Source organism: Brienomyrus brachyistius, unplaced genomic scaffold (assembly GCF_023856365.1).
Source record: "Brienomyrus brachyistius isolate T26 unplaced genomic scaffold, BBRACH_0.4 scaffold276, whole genome shotgun sequence".
Lineage (NCBI taxonomy): Eukaryota > Metazoa > Chordata > Actinopteri > Osteoglossiformes > Mormyridae > Brienomyrus > Brienomyrus brachyistius.
In genome coordinates this window covers 99,118-115,551 of record NW_026042551.1, presented here as the reverse complement: position 1 = coordinate 115,551, position 16,434 = coordinate 99,118, and the positions used below count along the sequence as shown (strand labels likewise).

At 40.4% G+C, this 16,434-nt stretch overlaps 1 long non-coding RNA gene across 1 annotated transcript in view; it reads right to left on the bottom strand.

The window, feature by feature from the left end:
• The window catches only part of LOC125728390 (uncharacterized), a 28,316-nt gene that overhangs the window by 2,602 nt on the left and 9,280 nt on the right, over positions 1–16,434 (bottom strand). The window contains exon 2 of the long non-coding RNA XR_007389055.1: positions 2,253–2,342. This is a non-coding gene — a long non-coding RNA (uncharacterized LOC125728390). The remainder of the gene's footprint in view (positions 1–2,252; positions 2,343–16,434) is intronic.

The window sequence follows — 16,434 nt, the reverse complement described above, 5'->3', positions numbered from 1 at the left end:
AAAAACCTATTTTCAGTGGTGCTGACAAATTGTAAAAAATCACATTATAAATATTTCTAGCCTAAGCTTGAGCTCTGAAGCTTACAGACATAGGGGATGGCTACACAAAGGTGAATGAGACATTCAGAAAATTGTATGAGGTTTGATTACTAAAGTGTTACAACTTTGAAGTGACTTTGGAGTCACCAGACCTTTGCATACTGTCAATGGCCCATCAGTCTGGACTGTCTGTCACTGCTCTTCACACCAATCAGTTTGGAAAGGCAGTGTGAATTTTACAGGTTTTTTTTTCATTTGCTAAGACAAATACTGCAATACTGAAGTTGCTTTCTCAAAACTCTTCATGCAGTCACCACAACATTTACTTATGTGGGCTAAACTGTTTAGCATTTCACTTTGCTTTCATACAAAATGCAATCAATGACTAAATGCTTCAAAAGCCATGGATTCCTGTCTCACTCACAATATTACATTTTCAGAGGCCAATTTGCACATACCTACATACTGACCCAAAAACTGCTAATAAGACAGTCAAAACTGAAACATGTCATTTTGCTAAATCACTATCAAGACCCTTTCTAAAACAGATTGTAAAAAACACATAATACAAAGAAATTATGTCAGTTGACACAAGATGAAACAATGAATGTTGGATGCCAGGATATTCCTCCAGAGCAATGCCAAGGATGGATCAGGCATGTGGAGATGTTACCCTAGATACTACCCTGTCTTAGCAATTGAAAACAACTGTAAGAAAAGACACAATACTAGCCTTTTTACAGTTTATAACATGCAACGGATTAAACGTCGATGAATAAAATGTGCAATCACATTATTCCAGGAACAATGCAAAACAATAAATGAATATTAGAACTACAAATTGTCACTCCTGATCAGGATGCCAAGCTTCAAAACAGTTCCTGTCTCGTTACTGTATGACATCATAGCGCTGGATTAGTATGTACCGGCATGCTCGCTATCCAAGTACCTAGCCCTGTTTGTCTCCGGTGTTGTAAAAACTCTGGCTGTAGCTTCAGTTTACTTTAACTCCAACAAGTTATTCGGCTAAGCAAGAAATCCTGCTTTGTGAAATGCCCCCGATCTCAACCCTATTGAAAATTTGTGGGTCCGTGCCAGGAGCCCAACTAGTTTAAATGAACTAGAAATTCTGCAAAAAAGAGTGGTCAAACATGCAGCTGGAATTATGCCAGAAGCTTGCTAACTGATACTTTATTGATCTCCCCTGTAGGGAAATTATCTTTACGCCTCCCTCAACTTGCTCTTTTGTGGAGTAAGTTGACCACGAAGGGCTGCCACCCGAGCTGGGGGTTAAGGGTCTTGCTCAAGGAGCCGCAGACGTGCTGAGGCTGGGTTTGAACCTCCGCCCTTCCGATTACAAGGACACAGGCTTAGCCCACTGAGCCACACGCAGATAATTTCCCTACAGGGGATCAATAAAGTATCAATTATGCCAGAAGCTTGCTAATGGCTACCAAAAGATTCTCGTTGATACTTGTTGTACTTGTGTATGAACTTGTGACCACAACTAAAATGTGTTTTTGTAAAGAAAGCGCCATCTCATGGCAACACCCTGCAAGTGAATAAATGAGCGCGTTCAGACGAGAATTTAGGCACACCCCCAGAAGGAGGGGGGTTACTCCCGTTGGCTGGCTTTTGCCAATGTGGGACATGTTCACCTGTTACCTTACCATTTGACGTCGCTTTCCTGTTATGTTCAAACACATCACAGCCACAGATTTTAACGGATTTCATTGTGCAGTACAGCAGACATGCTGAAAAGAGCCCCGTATTTTTACTGCTTCATGGTAACAAATCACCGTTGGGCTAAAGGTGAACCATTTTATTATTTAGTATCCTAAGACACGTAGTTCCAAAATAAGATTGTGGAAAAGGGGGGCCACACTCCCCTGGGAAAACTGTACGAGTTGCTGCAGGAGGGTAGTACTCGCTGCGGGATATCAATTACGATGCAGGGTAGACAAGATGGAGGGAGGTTGTTATGAGTTTTATTTCCTGTACATATGAATGGATGTATGTATGGTTCTATAACAGATAAACGGAAAACCAATTACTACAATGCTTACAAAAGCCATTACCATAACACACCAACACAATACATAATCGAAGTAAAGGGAATGATTGGGTAGGAAATTAACGTAAATACCTTCCTAAGGTATAACAAAACACTCGTCAGCGATAATTACAACTTATTCAATAAACTCAATACTTACGTTCATCAGTGACGCATACATAACCCACGGAGTTTATTACTTTCAGGAACAACTAAGTTAACTAATTATAAGCTACCGCTCGCTGACATGCTACCTATCTCTCCGGCTCTCCCGCGCTCTAGTCCTGCGTGCACCCATAGTCCTTTGCACGCACCGCCGTTTCTTAAAGACACAAGAGCCTTTCTAACAAAGATAGTTATCACAGACTGCAAGATTCAACAAGACCAGCCAAGCCTATTCTGACTTTCATTCTTCGAGTGCTGAGATATTCTAGGCATCATTTTGCCGTTCTTACCATGGCTGACTGAACCGGGGATGTCTTCCGGAGCAATCCGGACACTGACGGCGTCATTTGGCAGGAGCCAGTCGATTCTCCGCAGGTAGATGAAGGCAGACATCTTTCGCGTCTTGTCTTTTGCTGGGAAAGTGCAAATCTGAGCTGCTTTGAATGTTTGAATCAAAACTCGAAACGGAATTAGAATTGTTATGATGCGGTTGCTAAGATATGGTAGTCGATTAGTGTCAGCGCGTGGCAAAGTCTTCAAGCACTTTAATCAAATGACCAGACACACGATATATATTGACAAAAGCGCGGAAAGATAATAGAAGCACCGTAAATTTAGAAGACACGTCTAAAAACAGAAAATGTTATAAATAAAATGTATTGAAGTATTTAAATAGAATTCCTTCCTGGCAGCAAGTAACGCGAGAGCTGCAGACGTGACGTTCCACAGACTCCCAGAATTCACAGCGATCGTTAAGCGACCCATTCAATCAGAATAGAAGGAAATGGCGAGGAGACGTTCTTATCTCACACTGGTTTTTATTTACAACTGAATGTTTAGCACACTTGGAAAATTTCCCGTATTGCCAATATTCCTAAGAATCTAGGGATATGTCGATACACTTATTGCCATGTTGTGTTTTGTCCTAAAGGTACGGATTCTAATTAACAGTTTACATGCAAAGGTTCCCGCGGTGGTTTACTTTGTGCTCTGTCTTACCCCCAGACCGTTAGACAGCAGTGCTGTAATCCATCTTCAGCCATTTCACTCTTCCACTGTAGCAACGCAAAGTGAAGAATTCTGAACAATGATGGCGGCACATTCGCAGCTGCTCCGAACTCTCCAGTGTTCCTCTGACTGTGTTTTATTGGTTTATTTGCTTCCGGTACCAGTATTTTACGCATCCTTGTTCTTCTTTACTGTTGGTGTATGTTTCTTTGATTTTATATTGTATTTTACTTGTACTTTTATCCTTAACATGGCGTCGACAGCCTTGCTCCAAAGACATCTCATTGTATTTGCACAGTGACAGTAACGCTATCTTATCTTGCGAGAGGAAGTAGCATAAGGCTGTACTGCTAACGTTAGCATTAGCAAGCCTAGCAGTGTTGGTAGTAAGGCGTTACTATAATCCCACTACTCTTGTCTGTAAGGAGTAATGTAACTAATTGCCATTAAAAAACACGGAAGGTGCTGAAATTTAAATGCACTCTTTACCTTTGTCTTGCGTGAAAATATTAATGGATAAAGGCAGCATGTTCCCTTAATTTCCCGTTTATGATGTAACGCCACCCGACCTCACCATGGCGCAATGAATGGGTGGTATTGTAGGTACGCTGATAGATACAATTAGACGGTTGTGTTGTCTGGCACTGTCATAGCTGCAACACTGAAATAATATAACTAGCCAGAGAGCACACATGCATTGGCACTATGTCTCCGCGATGCTTGAAAACCCAGCAGCAAACATCTCTGTGTTGCAGAAACATCGCCACCGACCATTTGCACCCACCACACGTCGAAACTCCTGGCAGACACATGGTCCAATCCCACCCGTATTAAAAGTACATTTATATGCGGTAATTGATGAGTAGTAATTTCCAGTAACCTGCACAACACTGCTGACTAGTGACGTTGCCGCCGTTGGCTGAATCCGCAGTAGTTATGGTGCTATGATGTTAGATTGTTACAGGGACTGTGATAAATGCAGACCCCTCTATTATGGTTGCGTTAAAAAAAAAGCAAACATTTGTACTCAGATTTCATGGCGGTGTGCTTTTTATACCTTGACAAGTTTTCCTGAGATCAGATTTTAAAAATTGCAAAATATAGCAGCATATTGAATTATATTCTCTATCTTGAAACGTAGCGTGTCGCCAGACTCTCCGATACACAGCTCTATGGTCCATACAGAGGAGATGAAGAACATGAGTTCGCCAAGTCACGAAGTTATCTTTTGTCATGTGACTACGTTTACGTGCCTTGATGCAATTAAGATGTTTTCATGTGATTTTAATAATGCAATTACAGAGCTAGCCATGTAAACGCATTAATTGGGGAACTCATTTATAAATGCTTCATTCATAACATTTGTTACATTTCTAAGGAGATTTTGGGATTTATAAAGAAAAACGTATGCTGGAAAAAAATGCGTACATTCTGCAAACGAGGTTGACGGGGATGCTGTTTCGACAGAATCCTGTAGAGGGCACTGTGTACGCTAAATTGAAGGCTCCAGGAATGTTTTCGGCGTTTCATCTTACTAAGAAAATAATAATAATTCAAATGTTTTTTGTCACACGGCCATTGGCTCTGAAATTAAACTGTCCTTTTTAGATAAAATTGTTTAAATTTGCAAACTGAATTGTATGCTGTGTTTGAATGTTCAGACATTATTATGAGGTATTTCATTGCATATTTTTCAAGTTAATACCCTCTGAAATTGGTACTCTGTCACTAAGGCATACTGTACAAACAATGCATTTTCTGCCCAGGGTAAATGGACTGCATTTATATAACGCGTTTCAAAGTACTCAAAGCACTTTACATTTTATGCCACACACACACTCCGGTGGCGAAGGCTTCCATGCAAGGTGCCAACCTACACACTAGAAGCAATTTGGGGTTTAGGGTCTTGCTCAAGGCCCCATTTTGATGGGGACAGGAGGAACCAGGGCTTGAACCTGCAACCTTCTGGTTGTCAAACGATAGCACTACCACCATCTTCCCCAGGGTGAAGGCTTGTTATGCACCGTTTCCCTAATGGGGATAGTCCTCGCAGCAATAAAAAACATTTTGAAAATACAATATATTGTATGAAAAATTACAAATTTAAGTCCAAAACTGTTCTACTTGACGGTAAGTTTCACCAGATTTACAGTAACAAAAAAAAAACCCATAAATGAACACAAAATTCACACATAAAAAAATCTACAAATGAAAGAAATGTAAATATATCACTCCAGTGATAATCCCTCCTCCAATACTTCAGAACAAACCTTCCCCCACCCCTCCACAACTCCCCTTTTTAACTTATTTACCTTAAACAGAAGTGTGTATTAAAGGCATATAATTATCAGCAGACTATATAAAATGGTAAGAGTGCCCTCTGGCGGCTTGGGGGTGTGTTACCTCTGTGGATTCAGGAGGCGTTTTTCCTAAATCACAGATATATGAATTGCTTATTGATTGGGTTACTCTGTCACATCAATCACTGGTCATAAAAAGTACATCACTAAAGTACATGATGATACCTAGAAAAACAGTAACTATGGAATAAGATATTCCAGGAACGTTACAACTGTGCAGGTTACAATAAAAAAAAAAACAGTTGTAAATAATTTATAGGTCTTACATGCAAAGCACATGGCCATAAAATAATGCCATAAACGTTTATAAACTAATTAACTGCAAGTACTAATCTATTATAGTCGCATGTTAAACAAGTGGCAAGCTGGTTCAGTAGGTTGTAGATTCTTGTGCAGTTTTTTTTCCGCCATTTAAAGATGCAGTTTGATGAACTGGTGTTTCTCAGTTGCCCATAGTGTGTGTTATGTGAAGGAGTGGCACCCTGTCCAGCATGTACCCCAGCCCTGTAGCCAGTGCTGTCTGTGATAGCACCCCCTATGACCCTGACCAGGAAAACCAGAAGGAATAGTGAGCGCATATATTAAACTAGACCAATACTGTTAATCTAAAAATGACAGCAGTATTTGAGCAATGCAGCCATTGAGCAATGGCTGCATACTTCAAATGACACAGAAAAAGGGAAATTGAAAACGTCGTTAACAGAGCAGGTTAGTGGTCAGATGAGTTTGTTGAAATTAGTTGATGTAGTGTAAATGCAATATTTTGACTCTAAGAGTCAGTTGTCACTTTTGCATCTGATGTGACATTCATGCTATCAGAGTCTCATGCTCAGGTCCGATTGCTCAAATATGTTAGACTGAGGGAAATATTGTAAAACTTCATCAAGGAGTCAAGAACCCAACAGCAGTAATTCCATTAGCAGAGCCCAGAGTCATTACTCTCAAACAACGTCCTTCATTTTTCCATTCTACTACTCGTAACATAATGGCACAGCTTCAAGCACTGTCGTCTCAGACCATTGGGACCTGGTTTCGAGTCTCCACCAGGATTCCATGAGTGAGGATTTTGCATCTTCTCCCCGTGTCAAAGTCGGTCAGTTCTCTCTCATCAATCAAACCAGTGAAATAGACCACCACCATCGTCCCCATGCTGAAGAAAACTTCATTGTTCAGCCTCAACAAATACTGTCCTGCTGCACTCACACCCATCATTATGAAGTGCTTCAAGAGGCTCGTCATAAAGCACATCAAGACCCTGCTGCCCTAATTACTAGACCCCCTGCAATTCACATATCACCACGACTGTTCCATGGACAATGCCATAGCCACCACACTCCATTTGGCCCTTACTCACAAGACACTTGCGTTCAAATGCTGTTCATAGACTTCAGTTCAGCATTCAACACAATCATTCCGCAGCTGATTGAAGAACTGAGCCTCCTGGGCCTGAACGGCTCTCTTTCCAATTGGACCTTGGACTTTACTGAGAAACCTCAGTCAGTCTGGATCAGGAGCAACACTTCCAGCACCACCACACTGAGCACTGGAGCCCGCCAGGGCTGTGTGCTCAGTCCACTACTGTTCACTCTGATGACTCATGACTATGTGCCAATGCACAGTTCAAATCACATCATCAAGTTTGCTGATGACGCAGCTATGGTGGGTCTCATCAGTAAACACGATGAGGAAGCATACAAAGAGGAAGTGCAATGACTATCGAACTGGTGCAGAGCCAACCACCTGTTTCTGAATGTAGACAAAACAAAAGAAATGGTTGTTGAACACGGAGTGACCACTCTCAGCTGCACATCAACGGGTCATGCGTAGAGATCATCGATAGAACCAAATACTTTGGTCTCCTTCTGGTGGAGAACCTTATGAGTTTAACCAATCATTATTTAAACTAATCAAATTTTGTGTGAAACTTCACAATGTTTTAAATAATCACACAGACACAAACCATACTCAAAATAATCCATATTTATTTAATACAAATAGAAGAATAAGAAAACTAAAAACTAAAATTATACAACTTTATATTAACCTCGTGCCCCCCCCATTTGGGGAATGAAGGGCAGGATAGGAACAGTACAGTCCCTGACAAACCTATCTTATCTTATCCTGTGTTATTGCATATTATATAATCTTATCTTAACTTACCCTATCTTATTCTTATCTTATTCTATACTATCTTACGTTATATACAATCTTATCTTAACCTATTCTTAGTTTATTCTATGTAATCTTATGTCATATTATCTTAGTTTAACCTTAACTTATCCTATCTTAGGCTTATCTTATTCTATACTATCTTATCTTAAGCTATCCTTAGTCTTATCCTATGTAATCTTATATCATACAATCTTAGGATTAGTTAAGATAAGGTTAAACTACCTTAATCTTATCTTATCCTAAGTACTTGTGAGATCTCTCACCTAATTATTTACAGGTTCTATAAAAAAACTATTTACATCACACAAGATAGCCCATCTCCACAGCCATCTCCAGGACCCCGGGGATGGCACTTAGCTGATCCAGCGCCTCATCATCAAATATCAGCTCAGCTTGGGCACCCTCATTATCACCATATGAGTAGTGATTCTCTGAATTTTGATTCTTCCCCTGCTTGCAGATGTAAACTGCATGTTGAAAATCATTCCAAAACTGATTACACCAGTAATGAGCAAGGCACTTGGCATCATAGGTCATTTTAGAATAGTTGCATAGATAAAAGTTATGCATCTTATTGAATCTTTCCATTTTCTCAAAAACAACAGAAGGGGAAATAAGTAGGGGTGTCGGACCCGTAACCAGCTCAGATGAGGGGGCTGCAGCTTGCGCTGGAACCTGATACAGAGGGGTGGGATGAACTGTGGCTGGAGGTGAAGATGGGTGTGGAGATGGGCTTACAGGTGAGACTACACATGGTGACGGAGGAGGAGAGTCTGTAAAAAAAGATGGGGATGGAGAGGAGGCAAAAGAGGATGGGACTGGTGATGGAAATAAGAAGGAAGTGGAGGAGAAGGCTGGTGAGCAGGGCTCAGGCTCTGACATTGATGGAGTGCGACACAGGATGGTAGCAACCTCGTCGTCACTCTGGGTGAGATCCACACACGGGATCTTGTCACCCACCTGGATTGAATCAAAGGGGTTACTGAAGGTTAGCAGGTTCTGCAAATTTTTTGTAAATGGCCCCTTCTGTTTTTTACACTTCTTTCTACGGCCTGACCGGCCTCCCGCCGTATTTCTACGGCGTCTTCTGCCCTGCTGAGCCCTGCTGGTCGCCAACGGGATGGGAGCAGATCCAGATATGGTTTGGGAGCTGGGTGCCGGTGGCCCAGTGCGGCATTTCTTCTGACGGCCTCCACTGCTGGTACTGGTTCGTCCTTTTGGATTATAAAGATAGGGGACACACATTTAATTAAAGTGAATCCTTATGTCACTCTACAAGAAAAGTACATCACATACATCACAGATATCGCATTTGGCAGTCAGTATTGCACATTGAGAGAAATTCTGCCATCTTATCGGATATAGGAAACACATGCTTGGGAGACTTATGCGCTGGTCTTGAATTGGGCTGCCTGCATTTCAGCAGGGGAACTTGACCTATAAAAACACACCATGTAGTGCACAGATTCCCTGATATGCAGAACAACAGCGAAAAACAACACTGGAAAGGTTCATGTGCACCAAATTTACAGATGTAGCCGCTTGAATTTTCCCGTTTCCATGATGGGGCCTTGGCTGGTCCATGACAGGTCCCTGCTGGGTCTTGGGTGGGACCTTGACTATAATGAGATCCCCCATGATGATGTAATGAACAAGGGGGCCGGCATGATCCGCCCCTTACCTCTCTGTGTTTAAAGTACTTGCAATGATTTATCCATCCACCAGGGAGAGCAGTGATTATGAAATCAGAAATGACTTACCTGAAATCAGGTATTGTAACTTCACTGCAAAAAATTTAAATCTAAGAAAAAGTATAATTTTCTTATATTTAGACAAAATTCTAATTCATTAATAAACTGACTACACTGCAATAAATGGCCTGTGAAATTTAAGAAATTGTTTCTGTTGTGAGGCAAAGATGGCGTATAACTAGCAAAATGTGTTTTAGTCAGTTTATTGATGAAAGAATTTTGTATTTTACTTCACCTTTTGGAGATGAGGCGGACCCAAGATGTGTGCAATACAATAAATACAGGCCTAAACAAAGTAATAAAGTTGATTGTGGAGAATAAAGGTGGACAGAGTGGAAAATGAAAAATAAAAAAACACATGGTTCTGTACTGTGCTCGAATAAAATAGACACATTCCTTAGTGTGTTCTGTCTGGCTAACAATCTGAAAAGCTGCTGATGGCTGCACATTCACAGGGGGGGGGGGGGGGCAGTCACAATGATGTGTGAATGTGTCATTAACTTCTCTGCTTGGCCACAATGAAAAGCAATATGTTTGCAGGGGATCAAGGTGAGGTTGTTTTCTTAACCTAAGAACACCGAACCAACGGTCAAGCATGTTGGTGGTAGTATCATGCTGTTTTTCTGACAGTACTGTACATCAGTACATTGCACAAAGAGGATGGAATAATGAAGCAGCACTAGATAGATAGATTGGGATTTTTTGTCATAGTACCAGATATGGAGTCTGAGGCCTCTCACCCACTTTCAAAGTAGTCTGACAGGCCTTGACATTTTACTGTTTTTCTGAATTGCTAAAACACATGTCCTAAAATCTCATCTCCTTTAATCAAACCACTAAGCACAAACTCTAAAATTCAAGCTAAACTCACAAAACCTTACACTTGTCTTGCAAAATCAAACAATCTTCTCAAAACTATATTATCTTTGCTCAAAAGCAAACACTGTTTTCAGATCATGCATCTCAAGTCAGTTGGTTAAAGGTACACTACTGAACATTCATAGCACTCTACAGCAAAAAATGAAAACAGTACCAGTCAAAGCTGTTGTTGACATGTAAATGAGAAACCGCAAGACTATAATAATAAAAAAAAATTATGGTCGTCTACCAAAAATATTTGTATACAGTTATGACTGATAATTACAGTTTTTCCCAATTGTTTATACACATTTTCTGAAAGCATGCCCCGTATTGTCATAACTCTACACACAAATCAAAAAACACACACACAATGGGCAGAACCCTTCAATTCTCTTGCAAAATGAAACTTTACGTTCATAACAATGTAATTTATTCTCAAAATGGTATTTTGTTTTCAAATGACACACAAACCATCATATGAATAGACATTTATAAGAACCAGTTGATTACTGAAGTGCTTAATGTAAAACACTATGACCACTTCTTCATTCATCATAGTGACTTACTGTAAGCCTTTTTTTGAATTTATATTCCAAGAATTTACTGAATACAGTTACAGTAAAAAAAAAAAAAAACAACTCCGCTGCATCCTCCCTTCTGTTTCGGTCTGGCCACAGCACCTCATCCACATCACAAGCAATGTTTGCCCTGGCCAAGCAGCGGGGGAAATATCACCTAGCATGGGGAATCCAGCCATCAAGAGACTTCAACTCTCTTTGCCCAGCCTCCCTCATTGTTAGACCATGGTTGATCACATGGTCAACCAAAGTGGCTTTGATCTCATGAGAGATTACTTTCTTTGGCCTTCCTCGTGCTCCCCGTCCTCCTCCTCTTACTCTCACTCCTCTGGCTCTGCCTCTGTTTCCAACGTTGGCATCCATTGCTCCAAAACAGAAGAGCTCACCTGTTGGCCTTTTATAAAGCTCTGATTTCTAAATTACAATTATGTGATGAGTTAGTATGCAAAGTAGGGCAACTTACTTTACAATTTTGAATGACAGTGTGTTCCTTGTGAAAACAAGAGATTTTCTTCATGGAAATTGTGCCAAATGCAGAGAATTGTGTGTAGTGTTTTGAAAAAAGTGTGTTTTAAAAATGCAATTTGAGTGTAAAGCAGGAATTGTGCTTGTAGTTTAGCAGAATTGGTTCAGGGGGTTGGAGTCATTGTGTCTCAAGTACAAGTAATTGTGCGTAAACAACAAGAAAAACTGTAATATGTAACGTTTGCCATACATAGTACTCTAGAAAAGTTACTATAAAAAACTAATCCATAAAGTAACCAAACGAGAGGCATATTACAGTAAAATGTGCTACTGCCAAGCCAGAGTCACAGAAGAATATTCATTCTGCCTCATCACCATGTCTCAGTGCTGGGACTAGTGATGCTATCCCTTGTTGAGTGATGCAGAAAGAATCCTCTGTGTGACCCTTTTGTACCTTGACTTCAAAATGCAACTCCTATCCTTCTATGGCACGTATTCTATGTTCTAGTCACTCTTTGGCTTCTTCAAATGTTTAGAAATATGTGTGAACAGTTTTGAGTCAATGACTACTGTGTGTGGGCTGCGCTTAACCTCTGCGGCCTGTGTTTTCTATTTTGCATCAAAGTTCACCATAGCTCAAAATGTGTTTTGATGAATGAGAATGTGTTTTGAATTTTGCAAAAAGGATGACTGAGATCTGCAAATTGTGTCTAACTAGGTGACCATGGTTTAAAGTTTCACCAAACAAGAGACTGATTCAATAAATGACTTTTGGCAATCGGCAGTTTTGTTCCCAAAATGATTTTCAATACTTCAGCAATTCAGAAAAACTGTTAAATATTTCACCTATCTAAAAAATATTTATCCCAAAGTGCTACAAATGCTTTTATTCAGCACAAACTCAGCACTAATAATCTGAGAACATTTAGAATGTCATTTTTTTTTTTTTGTTAAAATCTACTTTAAACATACACTTTTCAAAAACCTATTTTCAGTGGTGCTGACAAATTGTAAAATATCACATTATAAATATTTCTAGCCTAGACTTGAGCTCCGAAGCTTACAGATATAGGGGATGGCTACACAAAGGTGAATGAGAGATTCAAAAAATTGTATGAGATTTGATTACTAAAGTGTTACAACTTTGAAGTGACTTTGGAGTCACCTTTGCATACTGTCAATGGCCCATCAGTCTGGACTGTCTGTCACTGCTCTTCACACCAATCAGTTTGGAAAGGCAGTGTGAATTTTACAGTTTTTTTTCCATTGCTAAGACAAAACTCTTCATGCAGTCACCACAATATTTACTTATGTGGGCTAAATTGTTAAGCATTTCACTTTGCTTTCATTCAAAATGCAATCAATGACTAAATGCTTCAATCTCACTCACATTACATTTTCAGGGGCCATTTTGCACATACCTACATATTGACACAAAAACTGCTAATAAGACAGTCGAAACTGAAATAAGTCATTTTGATAAATCACTTTCAAAACAGATTGTAAAAGCCACATAATCCATCCATCCATCCATTTTCCAAACCGCTTATCCAACTGGGTGACGGGGGGTCCAGAGCCTATCCCGGAAGCAATAGGCACGGGGCAGGAAACAACCCAGGATGGGGGGCCAGCCTATCGCAGAGCACACTCACACACCATTCACTCTGACATGCACACCTACGGGCAATTTGGCAACTCCAATTAGCCTCAGCATGTTTTTGGACTGTGGGGGGAAATCGGAGTACCCGGAGGAAACCCCACGACGACATGGGGAGAACATGCAAACTCCACACACATGTGACCCAGGCGGAGACTCGAACCCGGGTCCCAGAGGTGTACTTTAACTCCAACAAGTTATTCGGCAAAGCAAGAAATCCTGCTTTGTGAAGTACCCCCGATCTCAACCCTATTGAAAATTTGTGGGTCCGTGCCAGGACCCCAACTAGTTTAAATGAACTAGAAATTCTGCAAAGAAGAGTGATCAAACATTCCGCTAGAATTATGCCAGAAGCTTGCTAATGGCTACCAAACGATTCTCGTTGATACTTGTACTTGTGTATCAACTTGTGACCACAATTAAAATGTGTTTTTGTAAAGAAAGCGCCATCTCAATGTAACACCCTGCAAGTGAATAAATGGGCGTATTTAGACGAGAATTTAGGCACAGCCGAAGGAAGGGGGTTACTCACGTTGGCTGGCTTTTGGCAATGTGGGGGACATATTCACCTGTTACCTTAGCATTTGATGTTTGTTCAAACACGTCTCAGCCACAGATTTTACTGATTTCGTTATACAGTACAGTAGACATGCCGAAAAGAGCCCCGTATTTTTTACTGCTTCATGGTAACAAATCGCTGTTGGGCTAAAGGTGAACCATTTTATTATTTAGTATCCTAAGACATTTAGTTCCGAGTTAGGATAAGATAGTTATCACAGACTGCAAGATTCAAGACCAGTCAACCCTATTCTGACTTTCATTCTTCGAGTACTGAGATATTATGGGCATCATTTTGCCGTCCTTACCATGGCTGACTGAACCGGGGATGTCTTCCGGAGCAATCCGGACACTGACGGCCCCATTTGGCAGGAACGAGTCAATTCTCTGGAGGTAGACAGTCGCGTTCAAGGCAGACATCTTTCGCGTCGTATATCTTGCTGGGAAACTGAAAATCTGAGCTGCTTTGAATGTTCAAATCAAAACTCTAAATGAAATTCAAATTGTTATGATGCGGTTGCTAAGATACGGTGGCCGATTAGTGCCAGCACGCTGCAAAGTCTTCAAACACTTCAATCAAATGACAAGACACACGATATATATTGACAAAAGCGCGGAAAGATAATAGAAGCAGCGTAAATTTAGAAGACACCTTTAAAAACATAAAAGCGCTGCAGATTCGCTTACAACACAGTTGCTAAGTTTCCAGGTGACAAAACGGACCAATTGTGGCTGGGCCGTATATCGAATGTTTACGGAATATCGATTTATTATCAACACAAGATGTAGAATGACACACTACAGTTCGTGTCTGTTTAATTGATTGATTGAGATATATATATATATATATATATATAAATTTATTAAAGTATTTGAATGGAATTCCTTCCTGGTAGCAAGTAACGCGAGAGCTGCGGTCGTGACGTTTCACAGACTCCCAGAATTCATAGCGATAATTAAGCGACCCATTCAATCAGTGGGGGATTTGATGCAGGGGAATGACGAGGGGACGTTTTTATCTCACTCGTGGTTTTCATTTACAACTAAATATTTAGCCACTTGGAAATTTTTCTGTATTGCTAATATTCCTAAGAATCTAGGGATATGTCGATACACTTATTGCCATGTTGTGTTTTGTCCTAAAGGTACAGATTCTAATTAATAGTTTACATGCAAAGGTTCCCGCGGTGGTTTATTTTCTGCTCTGTCTGACCCCCGGACCGTTAGACAGCAGTGCTGTAATTCATCTTCAGCCATTTCACTCTTCCACTGTAGCAACGTAAACTGAAGAATTATGAACAATGATGGCGGCACATTCGCAGCTGCTCCGAGCTCTCCAATGTTCCTCTGACAGTGTTTTACTGGTTTCTTTGCTTCCAGTACCAGCATTTTTTTTTCTTTCCTGTTGTTGTATATTTCTTTTATTTCATATTGTCTTTTACTTGTACTTTTATCCTTAACATGGCGTCGACAGGCTTGCTCCAAAGACATCTTATTGTATTTGCACAGTGATGGTAACGCTATCTTATCTTGCGAGGATATCGCACTGAACACCGCAGCAATTTCCTGATGTTGTAAACCTGCTCAACATTTGGCAATAAAGTCCATTCTGATTCTGAGAGGAAGTAGCATAAGGCTGTACTGCTAACGTTAGCATTAGCAAACCTTGCAGTGTTGGTAGTAAGGCGTTACTATAACCCCACTACTTTTGTCTATAAGGAGTAATGTAACTAATTGCCATTAAAAAACACGGAAGGTGCTGAAATTTAAATGCACTCTTTACCTTTGTCTTGCGTGAAAATATTAATGGATAAAGGCAGCATGTTCCCTTAATTTCCCGTTTATGATGTAACGCCACCCGACCTCACCATGGCGCAATGAATGGGTGGTATTGTAGGTACGCTGATAGATACAATTAGACGGTTGTATTGTCTGGCACTGTCATAGCTGCAACACTGAAATAATATAACTAGCCAGAGAGCACACATGCATTGGCACTATGTCTCCGCGATGCTTGAAAACCCATCAGCAAACATCTGTGTTGCAGAAACATCGCCACCGACCATTTGCACCCACCACACGTCGAAACTCCTGGCAGACACATGGTCCAATCCCACCCGTATTAAAAGTACATTTATATGCGGTAATTGATGAGTAGTAATTTCCAGTAACCTGCACAACACTGCTGACTAGTGACGTTGCCGCCGTTGGCTGAATCCGCAGTAGTTATGGTGCTATGATGTTAGATTTTTACAGGGACTGTGATAAATGCAGACCCCTCTATTATGGTTGCGTTAAAAAAAAAGCAAACATTTGTACTCAGATTTCATGGCGGTGTGCTTTTTATACCTTGACAAGTTTTCCTGAGATCAGATTTTAAAAATTGCAAAATATAGCAGCATATTGAATTATATTCTCTATCTTGAAACGTAGCGTGTCGCCAGACTCTCCGATACACAGCTCTATGGTCCATACAGAGGAGATGAAGAACATGAGTTCGCTAAGTCACGAAGTTATCTTTTGTCATGTGACTACGTTTACGTGCCTTGATGCAATTAAGATGTTTTCATGTGATTTTAATAATGCAATTACAGAGCTAGCCATGTAAACGCATTAATTGGGGAACTCATTTATAAATGCTTCATTCATAACATTTGTTACATTTCTAAGGAGATTTTGGGATTTATAAAGAAAAACGTATGCTGGAAAAAAATGCGTACATTCTGCAAACGAGGCTGACGGGGATGCTGTTTCGACAGAATCCTGT